The 13,013-nt window shown below is 35.0% G+C and overlaps 1 protein-coding gene across 13 annotated transcripts in view; it reads left to right on the top strand.

The window, feature by feature from the left end:
- Nucleotides 1-13,013, top strand: part of LOC147065940 (protein ultraspiracle homolog) — a 78,428-nt gene that overhangs the window by 31,612 nt on the left and 33,803 nt on the right. For 4 of the 13 annotated variants that reach the window (XM_085955968.1, XM_085955972.1, XM_085955965.1 and 1 more), the window contains exon 1: nt 7,900-8,083. The exons of 1 other annotated variant lie outside the window; for it this stretch is intronic. The gene's annotated coding sequence lies outside the window, so the exon portion shown is untranslated. Of the gene's footprint in view, nt 1-7,899; nt 8,149-13,013 lie in introns of those variants that run through there. 8 more of the 13 variants (XM_085955967.1, XM_085955966.1, XM_085955971.1 and 5 more) reach the window with 4 other exon arrangements.

Here is a 13,013-nt window from a genome sequence, read left to right on the forward strand (position 1 = left end):
TTTTTCGGTACTAGTCGGTTATCTAGGAGAAAGCGGCAAACACATTTTGAAAATAGCCGATATACTGGATTATTTGTTAGGATAACCTAATCTAACTTAAACTAACCCAAACCAACAAATCATCCAGTATATCGGCTATTTTCAAAGTGTGTTTGCCTCTGTATCCAGGATAAACGTATACTTTTACGATTTTTACAATTACGCCATACATTTCGGTCTACCAATTTTGAAACTGTCTGCCAGAATTACTACTACCAGCTCCACCAAGTTTTTCTTGTTTCTTATATGGTACGGCCATTTTTGTGGGTAGAAATGTAATTATTTGGTACATTTCTTTTGGCATTCCGCAGTGGTTAACCTACAACATACAGCCGTAGCCATAACTTGACAAACTATAATTGAAGTAGGGAGTAAGATCATGTTAACGCGCGTGTTTGAACATGTACTTAACCGAAAAAAAATCTTTTTTTTAAACGGTACATGTCCAAACACGCGCGTTAACATCATTTTAATCCCTACTTCAATTATAGTTTGTCAAGTTATGGCTACGGCCGTATGTTGTAGCTTAACCACTGCGGAATGCCAAAAGAAATGGCGTATTTCAAAAAATCACTACCTAATTCTTAGGTCAATAATTATTATAAAGCAATCATTATTCGTAGGATGTTTATCACACTTGAATGGTCAAAGACATAGCTTATAATGAGTATCTTTAGAATTATCTTCAAATGTGTTAATCTTGCCAATGTTTTGAATAATAAAATGCCTAATTCTTGTCAAATTTGGGATCATGCCTTTAACATTAGAGGTAGGTAGGGCCGGTAGGGGGCCCGCCATGGATCCTAGCCTGAGGGCCCGCTTCAGAATGTGGGGACTATGATTGTTTTACTTCCGTTTTTTACTACCTATTTATCCGAAGCGGGATTTTCTATTTATGCTGCAACGAAGTCGAAGTGCAGGAACAGCTTCGACGCCACACCAGATATTAGAATGCAACTTACCAATATTGTGCCTGATATCAAGAAGATATTATTATACAATAATTCAAGGACTACTACCTAAGTGCTTTATTTATTCATATTTTTATATTTATATTATAGTTGTATATTTAAAAATATGTAATTACTAAATAAATAATGTATTTTAATAACATTTTCAGTCGGAAGCCAACAGCGGTGGAGTGAGGTTGTACAACTTCGCTTACGTATTCGGGACGCTATTCGCCGGGACTCGCGAACGGTTATAAATACGGGTTACAACAAAAATAATATTGTTTGTAAATGAATTTGACAATAAACTCAACATGTGTGGTCCCATGTGATTTTGACAATCAGTGCCAGTGCTTGAGAAAAAGTGAAAAATATTTATTGTTGCACGGATAGTGCACTTTGTGCGGGGAGTGCGTCAAACGCTGTGAAGCGAGGGGTTGTCCACACTGTTTTTTGTTCACACTGTTGCGCGAATTCCAAGACCGCGTGAACGGCAAAAGCAATAAAATGGAAAACACCACGATGGAAGTGAATGAAACCAAAAAAACGAAGAAGAAAAGAAACGATGATGAAGAGGAAGTGGTTGGAGAAAAAGAAGAAGAATGGCAAACGGTGACCTCTGGAAAAAAACCCAGAAGAGACTCTGGGGTCACTCCAAAGGGAAACCAAAACATCGTCATGATAGCGACGGGAAGTAAAATTCCATTAAAATTGAAAATAGCGCAGATGCTGCATAAGGCAGGAGTAAAAGTACAGAAAATTTACAATAAAAATTTAAAGACGTACATCCAAGTAGAAGACGAAAAAGAAGCAGATAAAGTGAAACAAGCTGGAGAACTCAAAGATCTCGGTTTTGTGACCAAAGAGAATGACTCCTGCTCTTATGGAGTAATAAGAAAAGTCGATATTGATATGGACCTCCAAGAACTGCAAATGGAAATCAAAAGTGATGCAAAAGTAATCAACCTTAAGAGGTTGACAAGAAAAGGTGATACAGGAGAGCTGACAAAGACCTCGTCAGTCAGTATTAAATTTGGGGAGAAAATATTGCCGAGAACAATTTACATATATGGAGTCTCTTTTGCTGTAGAACCGTATGTATTCAGGGTTATGCAATGCTACAAATGCTGGCGATATGGGCATATCGCGAACAATTGCGGACGTACAGTAGAAACGTGCCCTAAGTGTGGTGAAAACCACAAAACCTGCGAAAAAAATGAGGAAATTACGTGCATCAATTGCAAAGGTAACCACGCGGCAAACAGCCAAAAATGCCCAAAGTGGCAAGAGGAAAAGAATTGCAAAGAAGCAATGAAAAAAATGAACATACCTTTCAAGGAAGCAAAAAAAAATATGTTAAATAATAGCTATGCTGACATATTAAAACAAAAAAAAATCGTAGGAAGAGATGAAAGCGAAACAATTCAAAAAACTAAGGAAAACAAAAAGAAAGAAGAAGCGGTGGTAGAAGCTTCAGGCTCAACAATAATATCTACAGGTAGTAGCGTAAAGCCTACAAAAAATAAGAAAAATTCAAAGGGGAAGACAGAGGTTAACGCGATGGGAGAAATTATGAAAGTCTTGCTGAAAGGGGGAGACTGGCAGCAGATCATTAAACAACTAATAATTAAAGCAGTGGACTGGGTATGCAAACAATTCAAAGAAGGACACTTAAAGGAAATTCTAGGGGAGGTTCTGGAGCAAAATGGATAATAAAAAACAAATTAGGATTTTACAATGGAATGCCAGAAGTATGAAGCAAAAAAAGGATGATATAGAACTCTACTTAATAAGACAAAAAATTTCAATAGCATTAATCTCAGAGACTTGGCTGAGGTCTGAATTAGACTATCTGAAATTCAATGATTACACGATGTATCGAAAATACAGAAGGGATGGATACGGAGGAGAGCGATTCTGGTGCATAAAACACTGGCGTCTAAAGAAGAAAGAAAGAAAGACGGAAGAGCTAGACAAAATAATTATAAAGCCATTTAACAGAATAGGAGTGAGGACCTGATCGAAAGATCCCCTTCTAGAAGAGAAGAGGCGATATGACAGCGAGTCGCAGTCAAAGCCTCGGTAAAATCACAAAAAAAAAAAAAAAAAAATAACATTTTTTTTAAATTCTAACTAGTAGAGATGAATCTAAAAAATAAGCTAAGTGTTCCGTTAAAATTTCCGGGTTTGCGAAGTGTTCCATTGCAGAAAAAGTTTGGGAATAGAGATAGATAGATAGATAATAATATGTCGTCGCTATGCCTTGAATTGTAAATTGATTATATCTTAAGTATTATATCACCAAATATCCAATATATTTACAAGTCCTGAGCAATGATTCTTTGTTAAAGAGAACTTATTATCAATTAATATAATATTCAATTGTGTCAAAATATCGTACGTATTGAGTTTGATATAATAAAATAATATATCTACTACGTTGGATTTTCCCCCAATTATGTGATGGATCTTTTAGTACCCGCATTCGATACAGGACACTGCGGCCTCGACACAGATTCAATTCCTTGACAAGTTCAACGATGATCGTCATTTGATTTGTTACCGTTTCATAAACGTGTCACCTCTAAGTTATTCTAATTTTCGGACAACCTGTTCGCTGCATATGGAGTACAGAATAATTTCGATACATCCTTAGATTCATCACTTTCAACTCCTGCGCATCTATGCTATACACAAGACTGCTTTAGGCCGCTACAACAGCTATATAGGGTAGGAAAGTATCGAAGTATTAGCAAGTATTGTAATAATTACAATAAGTTAGTTGTAATTGTTACAATAAGTGCTGTGCTTTAACAGCACCTCTCTTCGCTATGATAAAGTGAGATTGTCAGTTTTAACTGTTTAAACGGCTAACTTACATAGTTTCCTACCCTAGATAGCTGCCGTAGCGGGCCGAAAGCAGTATTGTGTATAGAATAGATGCGCTGACTCCTCTGTTTCGGCAGAGTTCCAGTACACGGATACATAGGACACTCCATGTCAATAAAGATAAATGACGGCAGAACAAATCAAGATTATTTTTTAATTTCTAAACTCTTTATGTAGGTACCAAGGTGCATGGTTGCTACATCAGTTCCGTGTAGTTGTGTATAGTTCCGTGTGTAGTTCCGTGTGGTTTTGTTTCGGGACGAGAAGTATCTCGCTAAAATCTTTTCATTTTGACACGTTTATAGCGTCATGGAAGGCGGTATTGCACAAATCGCGGCTGCATACACATGACATGTGGAGATGGGGCAACTGAAATCATTAAACCAATAGTACCAACGCATTTCGAAGGGAAGATAGCACTACAGGCAAATTTTACAGTATTTTTATGTCATCTCCATTTTTTGCAGCTTTTGAAGTACCTATGTATGTAGGTACATAATATTATATTGTTTGTATTCGCGTATTGTAGTTGTACATAACACATTTTCCGTGCCGTCTGAATGACAACAGGCTCGCAATTCATTGAAAACAATATCAAACGGCTCGAAACAACCGACTTATTCATTAAAAATCATTTTTCTGTTAATCTTATTATTTATTTTCTCAGATTCCATACAATGCTAAGATATACTAGATCAGTCACTGCTGTTCAAATTTTAACATTTTGGCGGTACCTACTGAAGAATATCGATAACTTTTTGTGCTCTCAAAATACACACGCATATAATATGCTTGTCAGATCATTAGAAAATACATAGTAATTTTATTATTACATAATATGTACGAATCTGGGCATCGGTGTTGACTACAAAAATGTGGAATACGGAATGAAATAATATAAATTAAAAAATTTTCCAAAATAAAATTGTTCATTTCATGTAGATTTTTTATTATATAAATAATGACAGTTTATAATGCATTCATATATTATAGTAGTTATATTATACTATATAGTACAAACGCGGATTCAAGATTTAAAGATTGTGTACCAGGTACCTACATATTTTAAAGTATTTTTTACAGTGTCCCCCATATTTGGTGTTGTGATTCATCAACTTTCAATGATGAAGGATCGAATCGAACACAAAGACGAGGATATTCTGTGGGGATGACCTAACACGGTGTTGCCATCATGCATGTTTTGCAAATCCATTGTGTTTAAAGAAGTAATGCTCATATGAGGAAAATTAAGTGTTACAAGATTTTCCAAGCCTATACATTATACAATAACGTTTAGCATTCTTAACTAGCCAAAGCAGAGAATTGAGAAAAAGCCGAGAAGACAAAAAGCTTAGACAAAAGTTACTTGCGACAAAAGCAAATCCTTATATAAATATATATTTCTTCTTTTATAGATTCGCAATCTGAATAGTGAATATTATATTATTATTGAAGTGATTTGCCAATGGTTAAATTGGTTTGCGGATTCATGTGTAGTAATCATGACACTTTCGCTCTGATATTTATTCAATGAGATTCCGCCCCCCCTTGCTCTTCGATATACAATTTAACATAATATTATTATTAAACTTATTCATCTGTTCTGTGATTTGCACACGATATTAATTTTTGTCAGATATACCTAACATTGGGCATTGTTTTCGGTGTATATTTTTTTATCAAATATTTGCTCTACTTATCAGTCTTATCAGCATCGCATTTCAATCCATGACTTTAGTGATATATAAAATATAATGCATTTTAATGCACCAAATTGCAATATATATCGTGCTGTTTTGTATATATTGCGTTTATTTGATTGATAACTATCTCATATTTTACATACACCCATACAGTGCATATTTTATAGAAATGTACCTATTTGAGTTGGAATAGATAAAGAAGTGTTTACTTAACTTTATCTCTTGTGCCCGCTAGCCACCCTTCACGGGGCTCGTGTGACATTCGATTTCGATGTAGTGGTGACGTCGATTTTGACGATGTCACCCCATCTCTACCCCACTTAAAAACAACAGTTCTTCGTAATGCTGAAAGCAAATAATGTTGGGTGTGACCAATGACATTAATATGGACGAATCATCTGGGGAAAAAATGACACTCACTTTATTGTCGGGTCTGCCGAATGGCATAATCTGTTCTAACGCCATTACAATAAAGGTGATATTGCTATAAATTCCTGATGCTTTTTGTTGGGTCTGCCGAATGGTTCGGTTCGAACGGGTTCGCGCAAATGAACATTGACATTAGAAACAACGCTCTAACGCCATTACAATAAAGGTCATATTGCTATAAATTCCCGATGCGTGATATCGCATAATGGAAATTGCGTGACGTCTACCTATACATGCGAATGCGCGAATTTACTTGCTAGCTACTGTATTGAGTGCGTCGTCCATTAATAATGTCATTGGGTGTGACGTACAGTATACATAGGTTTGAATACGTCTTCCTTACGTGAGTGCGGAGAAATGTAAGCCGTTGAGCATGTGTTGATTCATGCGTCAGTATACTTTCCATGGCGATTTTTCTGTCACCCACCAAGTCGATTAAAGCGTATTATTAGAATGACGCTCCACAGGTGCAATTGGCATTTTCTATGAAGCAGAAAATGCGGTCGCTTCGTAAAAAACATCAAAATCTTACAATTGAGCGTAAAATTATTTTTAAATCTTCACAAAATTCCTATTATGTACTATAATTTAAATACATAGGTACCTACCTAATTCCTGTTATCGCACTGGGTTTTTCCTCCAAACCTGTCAATGCCTTGGACTTTGTCGTTCCAAAAACCGCGATTGGTTGCCTCGCTACAATGTACCAGATTGAGTTACAGTTCAATCAATCAATATTAGGAGACAGCGCTGGCTAGGTATGTCACGGGGATAAAATCTCAGTTTAGCCGTGATCTTCTCGAAATTGAAGCTATTGTCTAGGACACATAATATCCTGAATTTTTAGAAAAACTAACCAATACAAGGAAATTCTTTAATTTATCGGGGAAAAATTATAAAAAAAATTATGGGCTGGAAGATCTGATCCCGGATTTATTTTCCTTGGAAGAAAAAGAGCTAAAAGCTCTCGACTCTCATTTTGACAGGAATTTCGGAAAAAAATCCTGGAATTTTCTGAATTGAGTTGACAATCCTGCAACACGTTTGAATGACAATCAACTGACAACCAGCAATCCAATAGGATACAAAAGATGAGTTACTCCGAAAATTCGCTGGCTACACGGAGGTAGTAATGACTGCCGTGACCCGTTTACGTGGGCTATATTGTTTTTTCAGTTTGTGCCAACTCTTTGGGCTTTCATGGTCCCGATGAACACTCCCTGGGGACTAGGTAAATATATTGTTTGACGATGTGTTTTTGTGTTGGTGCCTGTTATCTTCTACATTGTAAATTCTACCGCCACATAAAGAATAACAACGTATTTTCGGGAATTGCGAAAGCTTCCTTCCATGAAGTTAATGGTATTTTATCGGTTAAGCGTCAATTACACTAAGCTTCTTTACGAGCTGTTTGTTGACGAATTTATAATCTGCCTGTAAAGTCGCCCAGTGTAATCATCGAACATGTTAACTTGTTCGATGATTACACTGGGCGACTTTACAGGCAGATTATAAATTCGCCAACAAACAGCTCGTAAAGAAGCTCGATGTAATTGACGCATTACACAGCGTCTACTGATTTGTGTGAATTTGGTGGCCGAATTTTGCGCGATCTATTCCGGCAGCGATGACGTCACAGCGCCCCCATCCTGAGCACGCCGCACGTCGCGCGCTGCCGAGTGCATTCAGCGATGCAGGCGGGCGCCGAAGGGCCGCGGTCGGCTTATCTCCGCCGCCCGCCAGATGCGCTGCCGCCCGCGCCGTCGGCTTTGTCCCGCTCACAAGGTCAAGGAGACTCGCGATTAACGAAGGCGGATCGCCGCCGACAACAATAATAAAAGCACGCGGGGCGCGGTGCCGGGCGGCGGGGCTGCGGCGCCCTGCCCGACAGTGCAGCTCCGACCGCCGCCGAGAGCGGATCGCCGCCCACCCCGAACAGCCCGCCCTTTGTTTTGCCAGACGCCGTCGTCTGACTTTTGCAGTCGTCCTTTTGACATACTGCTCGATAAAGTGCCGCGACGCCGGTGTCAGTGCCGTCGCTCTGTTTACATATCTGTTTGTACTATCTGCAGTGTTTGTATATAAATATTCAAATCCAATCGTTGTTTATACTTTTAACAAAATGCATAGTGTCCGTGGTCAGTTTAATCAAATCAATCACACGATCGTCTGGTCTGGAGATACGTAACATCTCTATGACGTGACTTGTCTGACTATTTTCCGCGCGATCGAGGATTCGAATTTTAAAATTATTTTCATTTCAAATGGTTTAATTAAATAGACAGTTGTACCAATTAATTGCATCCATTGTCCCTTCGTGACCTATTGAATCTAATTGCTAAGTTTATATGCGCGGCGTTCATTAATCATAATTATTTTAACGTTTTAATGCAGATGTATGCACAAGCTGTTGCATCGGTTTTCAGGCTATCTCTAACTTATTGATGATTCTATTGTGTTTTTTTTTATTCTGGATATTACCGGATTCGGTTGCATTTTTCTGTTTGCATAAAGAAAACCGTTTCTTATCTGGAATGTGCAATAATTATTATTTATGACACATTGCCAATAGAATAATAATATGCAAGTGGTATTTAATTCAAAAGTATTAACATCGCTCATTTAAATAATTCATTGCATTGTAATATTATACGAGACATGTATCTAAAATAGCTTTTCTTATTAAAGATAAATAGTTTCCAGTCAATTCAACAGTGGGGAATCTTCAGTAATGTTCTATTGTAGATATGTAATTGATTCTGGTATTAGAATTTAATTGTCAAATATACATTATTAAATTATTTATCATGTAATTGTAATCTATGGCGAATATTTTTTATGACACACTATTTCCTACCGTACATGCACTACGTAGATTATAGAGAAACTATATTGACGAGTTGATACGTAATAAATATTGATCCGTGCATAACATTCTGTCACGCAAGTCTTGCATTTTGACATCTTCAAAATACTTATGATCCGATTAGTGATCCTCAAAAAGAGGACCAAATATTTTAATGGAGGTAAATTGACCTTTCACGCGACACCCTCAATCGACCTGTCCATAAGACAATTTGTCAACAACTGAACGATGGAAAATTTCATCAACCATTTTGTACCTATAGTATTAACATTATACTGGAATGAAATTATAGTTTCGATATTAGATTATTGAAATACATAGCTATCGAAATTACAATTCCATTGATCATTATTTTAAATGCTATGATATAATCATCGATCCACTAGTATTTCTTTGTTCCATATTAGGTAAATGTTGGCATAATACCTAATAATTGTTTGTTTTAATACCTTTGTAAGTTTTACACTTGTTTTTGGAGAGTACCTATTCGAATTTTAAAAAAGTGAAATGCAGCATTTGTAAAGGTATCATAGAATTAATGTTCCTACATCTAGTTTTGCTGAATTGTGTAAGTATTACTATTTATTACATATTACGTACTTATCTATATTATAAATGGAAAGGTTTGACAAAAATAATAACGATTGCACCGATTACCTTTATACTGCGAAGGTCTAATTAAATATATAAATTTCAACTGAATATAATATTTATTTACATTTAATCTATAAGTAGCATGTAAGTATGTAGGTACTATCAATAAGATTATTATTTTAAGTATCTATAATTTTGAAATACATGCCCTTTGATCAGCGTTTTGAGTGTTTTGACTATTTCCACCAAATTTTTTTTTACCTACCAATTTAGGAGTGCGCCTACATCCAACTGTTGTATCTAGCGATATGTCTGTCTAGTTTTTATCTCCTTATTTGACTTGGACGACGACGTAGGCTGTCCATATAGTATTAAGTATTTAAAGAACTAGATACAATAAATTATATACCTATATTATTCTTTAAATCAGCATACTCCTATCACATTCGATTGCGTGTTAGTTTTGTATACTAAGATAGGTAGGTACCTATATAATAGATATATTTTTAGTAAGTAGGTATTAAATAAATTGCAGCATGATAGTACAATGTACCCCATCTTAAATTTATCCATAGCTGTCAGAAAATGCGAACAAATAATAGTGATCAGTAACGAAGGGTGGAGGTAGGCTGTTAAGATCCGCCATAAATAATACACACTAAAGTTTGACAGTCAAACGTATTATTTGTTTTCATTGAACTAAGACTACAATGTGTAGATAGGGTTTGTTAGTTTTTAAAATTCAATTAAACCCTGCCTAATACAAGACATAGTACACAATGGTAAAAAAAATATTCATTTATTTTTATTTATAAAATATGTAAAATGATTCCGTTAAACCATACATAATTTTAGATAATCCTATTTTCTAGATAGAAAAATGTTTTTATCGATTATGGTATGAAATAGGCATGTCTTAATGAATTAAAAAAAAATCTGCAACCATCTGTAATTATGTTTTCTTATTTATCAACGAAAACAAGTATGACGGAAAAAACTATGCACTATTTTTGTCGATCGGCCATAGCATAGGTACCTAAACTATTATGGTTTGGCTTAGGCAGGGTTTAATTGAATTTTTAACTAAGGCTACATTTTGTGTTTACAATTTTTCGTAGATTATAGGTAAGGTAGATTAATAAATGATTGTGTTTGCTTTTTATGAGCATCGTTCGATATTTCTAATACTTCTTAGGCCTATTGTCGAATTACTTCAGAATACTTTTGTTTGTTGTAAATAATATTATTTTCGAAAAATTTCCAATGTTTAGCAGCGTCAATACTATGTTATTATCAATATGCAGCTGTAGAATCATTTTTATTGTGAAATACTAAAAATATATATTGTATGTACCTAATACATGTCATCCACACCTATAAATCATTCTGGTGCTTCACCTTCTTTGACGGATAAAATTGTATTGACGTTTCGTTCACTAATTCATTTAAATGAATTCCAGTTTTGCGTCCATAAAATAATAAGACATGATGTAGACTAGTGATGAATGAAAATCGTTCAAAGAAGGTGTTACAGAAGAATAATTATGACGTATATTGAAAGACTAGCATGGATCTAGCAGCCAATATTCTAGATCTAGATTATATGCAGCTAGTAGTACTTTTATATTGTAAAAAGTCCAAATAGGATATTTAAAAAAATATTGTCACATAATAATATAGGTTGCAGCCAAGTGGAAAACCCATCTAAGAGTGTACCTACGAAATTTAAACTCAATGCTAGCATTTATAATTAATTAATTAAGAAATGTGCTTCATTGTGCGACATTGGCTTCATGTAAAATGAAAGAATATGATTGCCTAAAGCTCCCTCTATAAAGTTGGTACCTACCTAATCCCGTCATCATTTTTTTACACCACTGCCAATTAAAATATCTTACGTATATTATTATGTAACATAAAATTTTTTTAACACTACACAGGCCATGAGGCCCAATGACATTAATGTAGTGAAGCAGAGGGTTTGAGAAAATTACTTAAATATATTGTGACCTCATTGAGATCGAACTCCAATTTTCCAACATTCTTCCAATGAATATTTTTCATACTTTGCAAAATGTTCCCCATTAAAGAACCAGCGCAAAATACCTATAATACGCACGTATAATTTAATTAATAACTGAGGCGTCTAATTACAAAAAGCGACAAGTCCACAATTCAATATTTTCGGGAAACAACGTTTTTATGTTTCAAGCTACAATTATTTGTTTTAACGTGAGATTATTTTTTCCATTGTATTCTATGTCGAAATTAGAACCAAATGGCAATTTGTTTCAGCCGATAAACTCTTAAATGTAATATATATAGGCAAAATAAAATTGGACGTAGCGCTATTTGTCCCTCACTTTTTAATTTACTCCGCATAAGGCACATATTTCCGTGGCACTGTCATGAGTTTACCAGATGCTACAGCATGGGAGACGCCATTTTCAATATTGAACGTTCCCTTATTGGTTGACTTAAACACGCGCGAAATCAACCAAGCTTTAAATAATATGAAACACGGACATGGCGCTTTTTGTAATAAATCGAGACTTAAAATATTTTTTTTCGTAGGGTTATGTCGCGTTTTGGAATTTATAGATCAATCAATCCATATTGTGTAAAATTATACAAAGAATACGTGTGTATTTTTTTCACGATTTTGACCAAATGTGGACTTATCGCTTTTTGGAATTAGACGCCTCAACTATTTTCAGTGTTTAATGCGAATGACAGCACCGCTATTTTCAATTATTTTTCTCTTCTGTCATTGACTTAAAGTACTTATACCTATATATATATATATATATATATATATATTTTAATTGGAAGATGCCTGTTTCACCTACGATTATTAATCGATTTATTTGATTTTCGCAAAACATACAAACTCTATGTACACTAACACATTTATATCTTCAATTTGTTATACACGTATCTACCGAATGATATTAAGATACCTACATAGCTGATATTAAATTCAATTGGCATTTATTAATCACCGATGGATTGTATGAGTAAATAAGGTTTTGGATCATAGTGGTATGGGTGTCTACGGGTCTACGTAGAAATGTAGAACCAATTATTTATTTTTCATGCTGCAATATCTTTAGATATGGATCATTTTTCATTTATTTGTTTATATGACAACTTTACAAATCACAAATTCGAGACGTTCACATCATGATATGGTAAAAATAAGTAATATTACAAGATTTTAACAAGAAATCAGCAAAGGTACAAAGAAATATACATAAAGATTATAGAAAGGTACAAAGAATCACACCGAGTGAGCTAAGTAGGAAATTTCTTCAGTATTTTTATAAAACGATGTTTAAAAAAACTCACGCAAGTGGAATACATGTAATATATCGATAAACAAAGCGAGTTGAACGGTTATTCCCCTTCCATTTAGCATAATTAGCATTGGCAATTAGTTCTGCAGAACAAAATAACGGTTGCCAATGGCAGAGCTCTCACATATTTTAATAATTCCTCTATTATCTGTGCAGTACTTTGATAGTAACAATTTTTGTCTTTTAG

This window comes from Rhyacophila brunnea, unplaced genomic scaffold (genome assembly GCF_057557595.1).
Source record: "Rhyacophila brunnea isolate RB1 unplaced genomic scaffold, BYU_Rbru_1.0 scaffold_5, whole genome shotgun sequence".
Lineage (NCBI taxonomy): Eukaryota > Metazoa > Arthropoda > Insecta > Trichoptera > Rhyacophilidae > Rhyacophila > Rhyacophila brunnea.